Genomic DNA, 13,124 nt, shown 5'->3' with positions numbered 1-13,124 from the left:
ATATATCGGCCCACTTTTTAGGTTAGCTCCCATATAACTGTACCCCTTAATATTCTGTATTTTGAAACTATTGATCACCTTTTTCAACAGAATCGATCCTAGTTTGATATAAGTGATTCGAATTGAGCAGAAAATCTCCTTACCGAAAATTATAAATATGGGGGTGTTTCGGGGTAGTCCCCATATAACGACACACCCCAATGTTCTTTATTTTTTGAAGCTTTGGGTAAGTTTTTCGGTTCTCACTGGCTAGAAAATCTTCCTACCAAAAATAATCAAAATTTGTCCAATTTTTAGGGTAGCCACCATCTAACCCTAAATTCCAAACTCAAATACTTCTACACATAGCCGATAAATTGACACATTTTTTGGAATTTTAATTTTATACTCGTTTTATGATTTGGGCTATGAGCTAATCACGTTGGCGGCAAAATAAAAAAAGTATTGAAAATAAACATTGCAATTGCTAAACTAGCATAAATGTGTGAATTTTAAAACCCCATTTGTCTATTTTTAGAAAAGTGATTTAATTCGTGATTTTTGCTTCTCGTGAGAATATTTTTTAATGTGGTCATACGGAAATTAGAAAAAAAACAAAATAGAAACAAGTAAAAAAGCGTTAATTTCGACCGGGACCTATGCCGACAATTCTACAAAACGATTTGTGTAAACCATGCATGGTAGGGTGGAACATCCCCTAATACTGAAATTTAGAGGGCACAGTTTATGAGGCCATCATCAACGTACCCAGTTTTTATTTCGGCGGGTTGGGTAGAAACTTCTGGTTCATATGAAAATTCTTATTGCAGGAAAAAATTTGTATCATTACGCAACTAGAGGCTATGCCTTTATTTATAATTTTTAGTAGTACAAGTAGTATATATAATTTAGGGTACCAACCTAATGCGAATCCAGTGCACCAAATTTCAGCGAAATCGGCTAAAAACGCGCTAATGAACCCCAAAATACCGAAAATTGGGGGGTACCCTCATTGAGGACTACTCGGAATTTTTTCCTATATTTATAATTTTACCCAATTCAGTCGAAAAATGCGGTGAAAACCCCCCAAATACTGGAAATTAGGGGTACCGTTATATGGGGGCTACCAGAAAAATTTAACCTATATTCATAATTTTTAGAACCCATCGAACGAAATTTCAGCGAATTTGGTTGAAAAAAAGCGAATCCAAAAATTTCGAAAAATGTGGGGTACCCTTATATGGGGGCTATGCCTAAAGGTGGATCGATATAGCTCATCTTCGAAATTGACCTGCCTGCACACCAAATTCGTTTAGAGGCTAGAATAATTACAACGAACAGATGGACATGCTTAGATCGTCATAGAATTTTACTCTGATCAAGAATATATATATATATGGTCGGAAATAATTATTTCGATGAGGTACAAACGGACAAAAACAAAACTGATATACCCTCCATACTATGGTGGAGAATGAGAGACATATGGGCAAAAGACATATCTCAGTCTTGTCCGAATTGGTTTCAACATAGCCTTTGTACCTTTCTACACATTAATTTAGGGTTCTTTCTCTTTAAACGTACTATAAAGTCATCTGCATAACTGATTGGTTCTATTTCCTCCTCGGTTAAATACCTAAAGAGACAGAACCTCTTCCCACTGTGTTTCTTGCCCTACTTTGCCGCTGAAACGCTTATCCAATCCTTGTTAACCAGTAAACTTTTAAGCCTTCCAAGGATTGGATAAGCGTTTCAGTTCCGAAAATATTCAGGGCTTCCTCGATGTCAATGCATACAGCTAAAGTCTACATTTTTGGGTTCAAGCTGTTCTCAATATTGTCGACTGTTTCTTTAGCGTATCGATGGGGATATAATTTTAATTCGTGGTGTCTACTGAATGAAGATATACTTAACCCTTTCAGTGTCAAAAAAATTTTTGTCGGAATAAAAATCTAAAATTTTGTACTTAATATCACATAAAGGCATAGGTATCATATAGTCGGACGGGGCCGACTATATGATACCCTTCACCAGTATGGGTATATTAAACAGGACTATTAACATGAAATTGGATGAAATAAAATATGTGATATTTATCTAAATGTGAATCTACCTAGATCTATCCATAAAGTATGTAAATCGACTTCAAACAAATATAAATAGGTCATCCGTTGGGCTATGTATGTCAAATTTCGTGCAAATCGAAAGATATATAGGGACTTTGGAGCACCATTTACATGAAATCGGACGAAACTATATATAGGAGCTATATCTAAATCTGAACCGATTTTCACGAAACTTGGCAGACATCATTCTAGACCTAATTGATTAGGCTGTACCAAATTTCGTGCAAATCGAAAGATATATAGCGACTTTGGTCCACCATTTACATGAAATCGGACGAAAATATATATGGGAGCTATATCTAAATCTGGACCGATTTTGGAGCACCATTTACCTGAAATCGGACGAAACTATATATGGGAGCTATATCTAAATCTGGACCGATTTTTTCGAAACTTGGCAGACATCATTCTAGGCTCAATTCAGTACGTCATGCCAAATTTGGTGCAAATCGAAAGATATATAGGGACTTTGGAGCACCATTTACCTGAAATCGGACGAAACTATATATGGGAGCTATATCTAAATCTGGACCGATTTTCACGAAACTTGGCAGACATCATTCTAGACCTAATTGATTAGGCTGTACCAAATTTCGTGCAAATCGAAAGATATATAGGGACCGTTTACATTAAATCGGTTAAATATATATATATGGGAGCTATATCTAAATCTGAACCGATTTTTCCCAATTTCAATAGGGTTCGTCCTTGGGCCGAATAAGTGACCTATGCCAAATTTCATCTAAATCGGATTATAAATGCGACCTGTACTTTGTTTACAATTTAACACCAACAGACGGACAGACGGACGGACGGACATGCATAAATCGACTTAAAAAGTGATTCTATGCATATTCTCAAAAGGAACCATGGGTCTATCTCGTTTCCTTTTGTCTGTTACAAACATATGCATAAAGACATAATACCCTGTACCACAGTGTGGTGAAGGGTATAAAAAACTGTTTTCATTTTAACCCTCCGACAGTTTCGTCTATTTTTCGGCAAAAACAAAAACATCAATGGTACGGTACATAGGATAACCAAAAAATCGCAAAGAAAGAGAGAATTTTTAAATGTCGAATATATTCGACAAAAACACTGAAAGGGTTAATGACCGGTAAGACTTTGGTGTTGCTTATTTTGCCTGACTTTGATATAAATACTGCCAGCGTAGTTTTTTCTTACCAGGATTTCGAAGTGTACTCGATGCTAAGATGCGATAAAGAGTACGGTTAGATATGGTAATAGATAGTCCTTCTCGCATTATGGCCTGGCCGCTTTAAATTGTGGGATGCTCTTTGTTGCATCTCCTACAATTTTAGGTTCCTCGAATCTTGCCTCCCTACTTACTGTTATACAATCAGTTATGTATGTGTTCGGTGGGAAGTGAGCGGCCATGAGAGGCCTTAGTTGTTTATATTATTTTACGCTCATCGTCTATCTTGGTTTCGGTTTTTGTATGAGTTTTTGATAGCAACTTCTTGATTTTTGAAATATCGTTTCACAGAAAAATTCCAGGAGTTACGTTTGGCGGTTCTTGTCAGGTTTTTTGCATTCTATCCGAATAGCGTGGAAGTTGTTCCCGTATACTATATATTTTTTGGCGGCGTGCTCTGTTATAAAGCCTGCGGACAATTTTCCCTATTCTCGAATCTTCACTGTTACCCAGGAGTTGTCGATGACATATTTACTTTCTCAAATAGTAAACATTTTTGCGAAGGACTCTAGTGTTTAACTAGGATGTCATAGTTATGTTGCCCTAACCCCTCTCCCGAAATTTTTATACCCTACACAACTATGTTGTCAGGGTATTATAGCTTTGTGCAGCCCCAAAAGTTTGTAACGCGGCGAAATATTGGTCCTAGACCCACCTTTAAGTATTCCGATCGTCATATCTCGACTAGCTGAGTCGATCTAGACATGTGTGTCCGTCCGTCCGTCCATTATAATTTGTAAACACGATACAGGCCACAGTTATGGACCAATCTTCACGAAATTTTGCATGTAGGATGGGTTCTGGCCAATGAAGACCCCTATATTTTTGGAAAAGATCGGTTAGTATTTAGGGGATGAAATGTACCAAATACTAAATTTTTGTCGGTTTTTCTGGTCGCTCCAGAGGCCGCAATTATGACCCAAACCCCGCGAATTTTTACATGGAGAAGGGGATTGGGCCAGAGAATAAGCATCCCTGTTTTGATAAAGATCGGTCAATATTTAGCGGGTCAAATTTCGAGTTGATATATAGGCCACAATGGAAAGCCGAACATAACAACACAACACACGGTGAAGGTCAAGAGAGTTCAGTTGGCCCTTGAAAAATATTCTTTAATAAATCCACGCCTCAGTTGACCCTTGAAAAATATTCTTTAATAAATCCACGCCTCAGTTGGCCCTTGAAAAATATTCTTTAATAAATCCACGCCTCAGTTGGCCCTTGAAAAATATTCTTTAATAAATCCACGCCTCAGTTGGCCCTTGAAAAATATTCTTTAATAAATCCACGCCTCAGTTGGCCCTTGAAAAATATTCTTTAATAAATCCACGCCTCAGTTGGCCCTTGAAAAATATTCTTTAATAAATCCACGCCTCATTTGGCCCTTGAAAAATATTCTTTAATAAATCCACGCCTCAGTTGGCCCTTGAAAAATATTCTTTAATAAATCCACGCCTCAGTTGGCCCTTGAAAAATATTCTTTAATAAATCCACCCCTCAGTTGGCCCTTGAAAAATATTCTTTAATAAATCCACGCCTCAGTTGGCCCTTGAAAAATATTCTTTAATAAATCCACGCCTCAGTTGGCCCTTGAAAAATATTCTTTAATAAATCCACGCCTCAGTTGGCCCTTGAAAAATATTCTTTAATAAATCCACGCCTCAGTTGGCCCTTGAAAAATATTCTTTAATAAATCCACGCCTCAGTTGGCCCTTGAAAAATATTCTTTAATAAATCCACGCCTCAGTTGGCAAACACTCTCGCCTTAAGATAAATATTTATATTTAATGCATTTGGACAACTCCCACTTTCCCCGAATCTCTTATGTCACCCAGGGGGTTTCGAAGGCAGGTTTCCTTCCTCGAAGAGTACAACTTTACGACTTTACTTTGTTTCCGCTAGGTTGTTGACATTTCTGCCTATGTTATCAGGGTTTAACTAGGCTGTTATATTTGTCTTGCCTTAACTTCTTTTTGATCAGTCACCCAATTTGTTTTCTAATTAGGGATATGTAAGTCGACTTCAGTCGAATTGATAAAATGATTATCATGATCGATTACACATGTCGATTAATGTAAACACTCTTGCCTTAAGTAAAATATTTATCCATGTAAAACTGCCATTAATTTTTTATAATTGCTCATATAAACTAATAAAAAAGAAAAAAACAAGATTAATTACATTGTTATTTTTATTAATTTACACACTATCGCCTCTAACAGACTATTTCCCCCATAGAAAAACGTCATTAATAACCATTTTAAGGGCGTGTAAACGTAGTCGAGTATTACAAAAATTGTGTATAAATTTAATTAATCGTTTATAAGCCTATCTTCCTCTCTCTCTCACTCTCTTCGCTGTTGTAATGAAATCTCTAATAACTCAAAAACCCGCAACATAAATCATAATTTATACGCTATAAATTTTATATGATTTTTAACCTTGAAAAGCGAAACAAAAATTGCCTGTTGAGTTGTAAAACTCCCGTTGAGTCTTTATGTAAATTTTACAAAAAAAGTAGAGTTAAGCAACAACAACAAAAACGTATAAATTATAATCGATTTATTCACACATGCTCCCTGTTTGTTCAAATAGGAAATGTGAAAAAATATTACAAAAATGGGGAAATATACGGGGGGTATTTCGAAAAAAACGTATATGACACATTGTTTGATTAATGATGAACTGGACAAATTGTTAGCGGAAAAATGTGACGTTTTGTTATTAATGAAGTATTTGGATACGATTTGCTAAATATAAATATGATACCAATAAAGATTAGAAATAAAGCGGCCAGGTCACATAATGTATTTGTTTTTAATAGGATTGAGGATTGAAGAAACGTATCTTTAGGTCAAACGGAATGATGAAATGGAGGAGCTGAAGAAAGTAATGATTCCTATTGATTTTTTTGTCTGCGAGTACTACCAATGAAGAAGTACACATTTATTTCAAAAAAATGGAACAAGAAGAACTTCCGGACAAAAACAATGTGATAGACCGAGAAAAAAGAAGACGAAGAGTACATCATAAATGTGGAAGAGAACAATGCCCAATGCAGTCCAACAAATTGTAATAACTTCATTTATTGTATGAAAATATGTAGAACTCCAACAACTTGAAGGAAGTTGAAAATAAAGAAGTTTTATGGAAAAAGAGATGCAACAGGGGAATCCCGAATATGGTAGAACTGCTTTTTGGAGATCCAAATTATATTGAAGATTCGTAAGAATATCAAAAATGTCTTTTTTGGTATTTTATGTTCTCGGAAGAAGGAACACGTATTGACTGGCGCCCAATTGTTAGTTTGTGGATCTGAAATTTCAACATCATTAAATTTGATCAGATTGATGAATTTAGCAACATTTATAAAACGCCCAAGCAAACAAAAATAGTCCCTCGAAATGATAGATCGATATTGGACATTGTTGAGTTCTGCAGTTTTAATATACGTTGTTGTGGGCAGGATCGAAATTGACTTGGTTTTATGGTTATAATTCCTGACTTAGAAATTAGTCTACAGCGATTAGCTGCAACCTCAGATTTTCTAGAGTGAGTTCGAAAGACAATGAAATGTTAGCTATGTAGTTAGTGGATCTGGATCGCATTGTCATCTAATGGCGTAGGTGTTATGACTTCATCTAATGAAAATGGCGCCCAACATGATAACGACAAGAAAAAATGTATTAAGTTCTATAAATAAAGTCAATGCTTTAAGATGCCTACATCTCTAGCACAAATTTCAATATTGAGTCAAGTGACACCCAACGTCAAACATTTCATTCGTTAACCATATTTCAAATAATTTAAAATTTTGAACTATTGTGGGAAGGTACTTGAAGGAGTGAATTGTAAATTCCCAGTTTTAGATTCTTCGCAGTTTTGAAAAAATAAGTATTGCAACATTTAATGACCTGTTCAGACTTTACATCGGCTTGTTATGTCGACCATTTGTGGACAAGGAGTAAAAAAGGAAGGCAAAATTTGGATGGAATCGGATAATTTCTTCGCATGAAATTATAAATATGTTTTCAACTTTGTTGTTCAATAGTAGTGAATCGATATTCCCTATTTTCGAATATGATTTAAGTTTTGAAGAAATATTACGTTGTGCACAATTTGGATTTGATCCCTAACACTCCCTTCGTGTGTTATCGTGATCACCAGGCAGCCAACCAAAAGACAGATGTATGGACATTCCTAAATCAAATCCAAATTTCTCTAAACGGATTTGGTACAAAAGTGCTGGGGTCTTCAACCGATATTTCAAATTTTATCGTATCAAAGTATAGCTCATCAGGCTGAGGGTATGAAAACCGCTTTGTTCACTCATCTCCACGAATACATCTACTACAACCCTATATGCTATAAAATCCGTGCGTGGTCTTTATATGGCGCGTATGTCAAAATATGGACATGTATTTAGGGGCCTTTGAAAATATTTAGAGATTACAAAATTCAGTTTAGTATTACCGTTGTAAAGTGTTATAAGGATTTGCTTTTATTTCAACTATTGCTCCTACAAGGCAAATGGCGACCAACGTGGCACAATTCATTATTAACAAAATTGTATTTTTTTGTTTGTTTTAACCAGGTTATCTGCTACCGATGATCTGGTTGCCGTAGATCAAGCGGATTTTGAAATAGCCAATGCGTGGCTGCACAGATCGGAAGAATCCTGTTGAACTTCCGAATGAATTTGAGGTTCCTCTTGATCAAAGGAACTCCTTATCCGTTATGGAGTCGCTATCCCGTCCGATGAACCGGTTTCAGTAGTTAACCGCTCTCCGGTACATCATCCTGGCAGCGATCTCCTTGTCGTTGATTTGTCTTGCGGAAGTATCATCAGTCTCAGTCCGGCTCCATAGAAAAAGATTTTGGTGAGAGGTTGAGGTCAACAATGGTATAGCCTCTTACCATGGCAAGGACTCGGCTACTAGGCCTGAATGAACTTGTGGAGGCGGCCATGTAACAACAAGGTTCTAATACAGTCGGGACCCTGACTGCAAACCGTAGAACTCTGATAAGCACGAGGTCACATGACACCCCAGCGTTAGGGGGTCACTTTAAGAGTTAGTGACCCAGAACTTTGAGATGGGTATTTAGGGGCGCCATTCTCACCACGTATTTACAGTTACCCAATGAATGGTATTGGGCTTCCCACTACCCGCATCCTGTGGACTCGTCCGTTGGCATTTACCTCTGCTCCCCGAAGTCGGATACTCAGTGTGTTCTTAGCGCATAAATTCTGATTTTCTTTATTTATTAAATTCAAAAGATCTGTATTATGGACTTTTTGCAAGATTTTAAGTGAACCAAATGGCGCCCAACGTTTTTAAGACTGCACTGAGACACACAAACTATATGTTAGAATTGATTAAATTCAATTAAGTGATGTGATTAAGACTTCGTAGAGTTCAATATTGTAAAATTTTTGAGGTTTTCTCGAAATGATACAAATGGCGCCCAACGTTATCGAAATTTACCAGGACCTTTATATGGGGGCATGTTAAAACATGGACCTACATTGAATACTTTTTGTATAGGTGTATGCCATTCTACAAAAACCCGATATGCCAAATTACAGCACGAATATGGGGGGTTGCTCCTATATGGGAGCTATATCCCCAAATGTCTTTGTGGAAATCTTAAGAAGAGAAATCTTAAAATTTGCATAATTTAATCAGGATATGAGATTGAGATCTGCTATGGTCGACTTTTTGGTAAGTTTTACAATTTTTAACTAGAATTTCAGATGTTTTTCGTAATAGGGGAAGTGGCGCCCAACGTTATCATGACTGTACTGTGTCGTATACATTATATTGATAATTTTCTGTATAGATGTATGTGTCTCCAACAAGGACCTTAATGTGATTAAGATTTGGTATATTCGGGTTTTGTAAAGTTTTTATATTTAGACCCTTGTTTTATATTGTAAATTTCTTCACTTTTTCCACAATGATCCACATGACGCCCAACGTTATAAAGAGTGTTTTTTCATTATTTTCGCTTAATAGAAAATAATGCATACATGTTGTCATAACTACTGCTGCGTAATTTTATTGTAGAAGTTCCGGGATTTCAAACATTTACTAAACATAGTGCCTATAAATAAGGAATTTAAATTGTTTCAAAACAATAAGTGGCTTCTTGGGATAAAAACCCACTCCAAATGCATTCAGTCTTGATCTTCGTAGGCGCAAAATAACACTCTTTTGTGATAACCAAACTATTAGTTTCATTCGCACTAAAAAATAAAAACGTCAATCAAAACTAACAAAATAAGCGACTCATCAATTGATTTGTTTCAATTCAATTAATCGTAAATCCACTTAAAAGCTTCTGTTAAACTTGAAAAGATCACCTAAACCAAAAAAACTCACACACATTTAAAAAAATCGCTTAGAAATCCATAACACATTTTTTTCGCAACTAAACTAAATGATCAAAGTCGACGACTACAAACTGACAGGCCAACAAACAGATTCATCATAAATGGTAAGACAAACTGACATGTGTACGTCGGTACATACACATGTAGCAAATCGATTAATCTAACGACCATCCGTCTAAAAAACGCACCAAGGTGACCCTAAAGATCGTAACATTGAAATTTCCGTCATTTTGACACATTAAGTGCGTGTTATGACCATAATTAGACGACAACTTTATTTCGGTATTGTGGTGCGTTCTTGTAGGTTTGTTGTTTGTGTGTGTGTTGTTTATTTAACATCTTGTAAACAAATAAGTAACATATAATGTTATAAAATTCTTATAACAATTAAGACACTTAACGCCTACTTTTAAATATCGTAGACATGTAGAGACTATGTTAAGGGAAAATACTCGGAGGAATATATCTCCTCTCTCTTCTGTGTTAATCCACGCTTATATGGAGTTCATTTTTTAAAAATCCACGCCAATATTGAAAAAATAAAAATATTTTTTAATAATGGCCGCATAAAATCCACGCCTGTGTTGAGTCCATGAAAAAATATTTTTTTTTTTCATGTTGAGTCCATGACAGAAAGGCCATTTTCGGCGATGTTGTCTTCGACTTGATCTTTCCAACGTATTCTTGGTCTTCCCCTTCTGCGGGAACCATCAGGTGGTTCGCTTTTATATGCCTTTTGGGCTGGGGCATCTTTATCCATTCTCATAACATGACCTAGCCAACGTAGTCGCTGCAGCTCAATACGTCTAACAATGTCGATGTCCGAAAATAGCTGGTACAACTCATGGTTCATTCGACGGCGACATTCACCGTTAACGTAGATCGGCCCATAGATCTTTCGGAGAATTTTTCTCTCAATCCGTATAACAGCACGGGTAGTATTATCGTCATGTAGAGTGTGAGTTTGGTCTGGCGGGAGGTTACCTTGCTTTTGAGTTGTTTGCTCAGACCATAATAGCATTGGTTGGCCATCACTATCCTTCTCCGAATTTCAAAACTAATGTTATTCGTTTTATTTATGGCGGTACCAAGGTATATAAAATCTTTGACTACCTCGAAGCTGTAGTTCTCAAGTTCCACAGTTGGTCCGAGTCTACTGGACGTCTTGCGCGTTGATACCATCAGCATGGACTTCTCGTCGTTTACTGTCAGGCCCACTTAGGCAGACTCCTTCTCAATTTGTTCAAAGGTGGCTGTTACCGCTCGGAATGTTCGGTCCATTATATAGATGCCATCGGCGCAGTCTGTATCTGTAACATATGTTGTTTGGTGTACAGAGTGCCATTTCTGTTCACTTTTGCCTCTCGTATAACCTTTTCCAGCAGGGTGTTAAAAATATTACACTACAAACTATCACCTTGTCTGAATCCTCGTTCGGTGTTAAAGGGCTCCGAGAGGTCCTTTCCGACTTAACGTGCTGATCTTGTGCCTGTTAAAGTTATCCTGCATAGCCGAATTAATTCTGCAGGAATGCCAAACGCAGACATGGCTTTATACACCTCTAAACGGTTAGGACTGTCGAAAGCGGCGTCATATTCGACGAATAGGTGGAATGTGTCGATGTGTTTTTCGTGAGTTTTTTTTCCAGGATTTGGCGCAGAGTGAAAATCTGGCCAATGGTGGATTTGCCAGGCCTGAAGGCACATTGGTATGGTCCAATAATGTCATTGACCATTGGCTTCAGTCGTTCACGCAGTACGCTGGATAGCACTTTATATGCGATGGGAAGGAGACTTTTTACTCTATAGTTGGCACATATCGTCTTGTCTCCTTTTTTTGTGCACCGGACACAGGAATCTGAGGTTCCAATCATTGGGCATGCATTCTTCTAGCCAAATTGTACTAATTAGCTGGTGCATGCTCCTTACCAGCATCTGACTACAAGTCTTGAATAGTTCGGCTTGTAACCCATCGGCACCTGCTGCTTCAGCCGATTGATTGATATTCTGACTTCATCTTGGCTAGGTGGTATACACTCTATACCGTCATCTATTATTGGTTCTGGGGTACCCACTTGATACCAGAAGTGTTTCAAAGTGCTCCTTCCAGATCCTCAGCACGCTGTCTGTATTTGTCACCAGGATTCCTTCTTTATCTCTACAGGACGATGTGCCTGCACCAAAGTCTTTGGTTTGGTGTTTTACCCGTTGGTAGAATTTTCGGACTTCATTCTGACTCCTCTACATCTCGATTGGCAAACGCTCCAGATCATCAGCACGCTGTCTCTATTTGTCACCAGGTTTCCTCCTTTATATTTACAGGACGATGTGCCTGCACCAAAGCCTTCGATTTGGTGTTTTACTCATTGGTAGATTTTTCGGACTTCATTCTGACTCCTCTACATCTCGATTTGCAAATGCTCACGTGTTTCTTGCTCTTTCTTCTTTTTTTTTTGAAAATACGCTTCTCCTCTCTCCATTTCTCCCGATAGTTCTCCATCCCATTACGTGTTGCTACTGTGCGCAGGGTTGCCCTATACGCTGCGTTTTTCATATCAGTAGCACATTACGACACTCCTGATCGTACCACGGACTTCTTGATGGTGGTCTTTGGTACCCAAGTGTTGCTTTTGCTGCAGTTTGTAGGGAGTGGACAATTTTCTGCCATTGTGCTTCTATATTATTATCGGGACAAGGAGTGCTTTCGTCAAGCAGTTGGGTAAGTTGAGCGGAGTAGGCTTCTGCTATCTCTTGTATTTGCAGCTTTTCGACGTCGTGTTTCCGTGTTGTGTTAGATCGCACCTTTGCTGCTACATTAAGACGGGTGCGTACCTTGGCTGCCACAAGTTAATGTTCCGAATTGATGATATTCGCTTCCCGGATCGATCGGTCTAGAACACTGGATGAATGCCTTCCGTCTATCACAACATGATCGATTTGATTTCTCGTTGTTCGATCGGGAGAAATCCAAGTGATCTTGTGTATATCGAGATGCTTGAATCTGGCGCTGCTAACTACCATGTTTTTTTGCTGCCGCGAAGTTGAAAAAATATTTTCAAAAAAATCCACGTCTTTCTTGGCCTTTCATTCGAATTAAGCTCAGCTGAATTAACATTTTTTTTTCAACAACTCAGGTTTCCTATATAAATTTACGTATCGTCATAATTATTAATATTAAAAAAATAAATTTATAACAATTTAGACACATAATGGCTAGCCACCCATCAAGTGCATCATTAACGTCACAATAACGTCCGCATATATTAGAATTATTATTATTGTTATTTGTTTGCTGAATATTGCGAGACATTGAAAATACCAATACAAAGTACCGCGCTCTTGATGTTTCAATGTCTTTGCTTTGAATTTTTTTTTTATTTTTTACCGGTAAGTCATAATTTAAGTTTTCA

The sequence above is a fragment of the Musca vetustissima genome, unplaced genomic scaffold (genome assembly GCF_032173495.1).
Source record: "Musca vetustissima isolate MV318-11 ecotype Yass unplaced genomic scaffold, APGP_CSIRO_Mvet_v1 utg39693, whole genome shotgun sequence".
Lineage (NCBI taxonomy): Eukaryota > Metazoa > Arthropoda > Insecta > Diptera > Muscidae > Musca > Musca vetustissima.
This window is presented reverse-complemented; position numbering follows the sequence as displayed.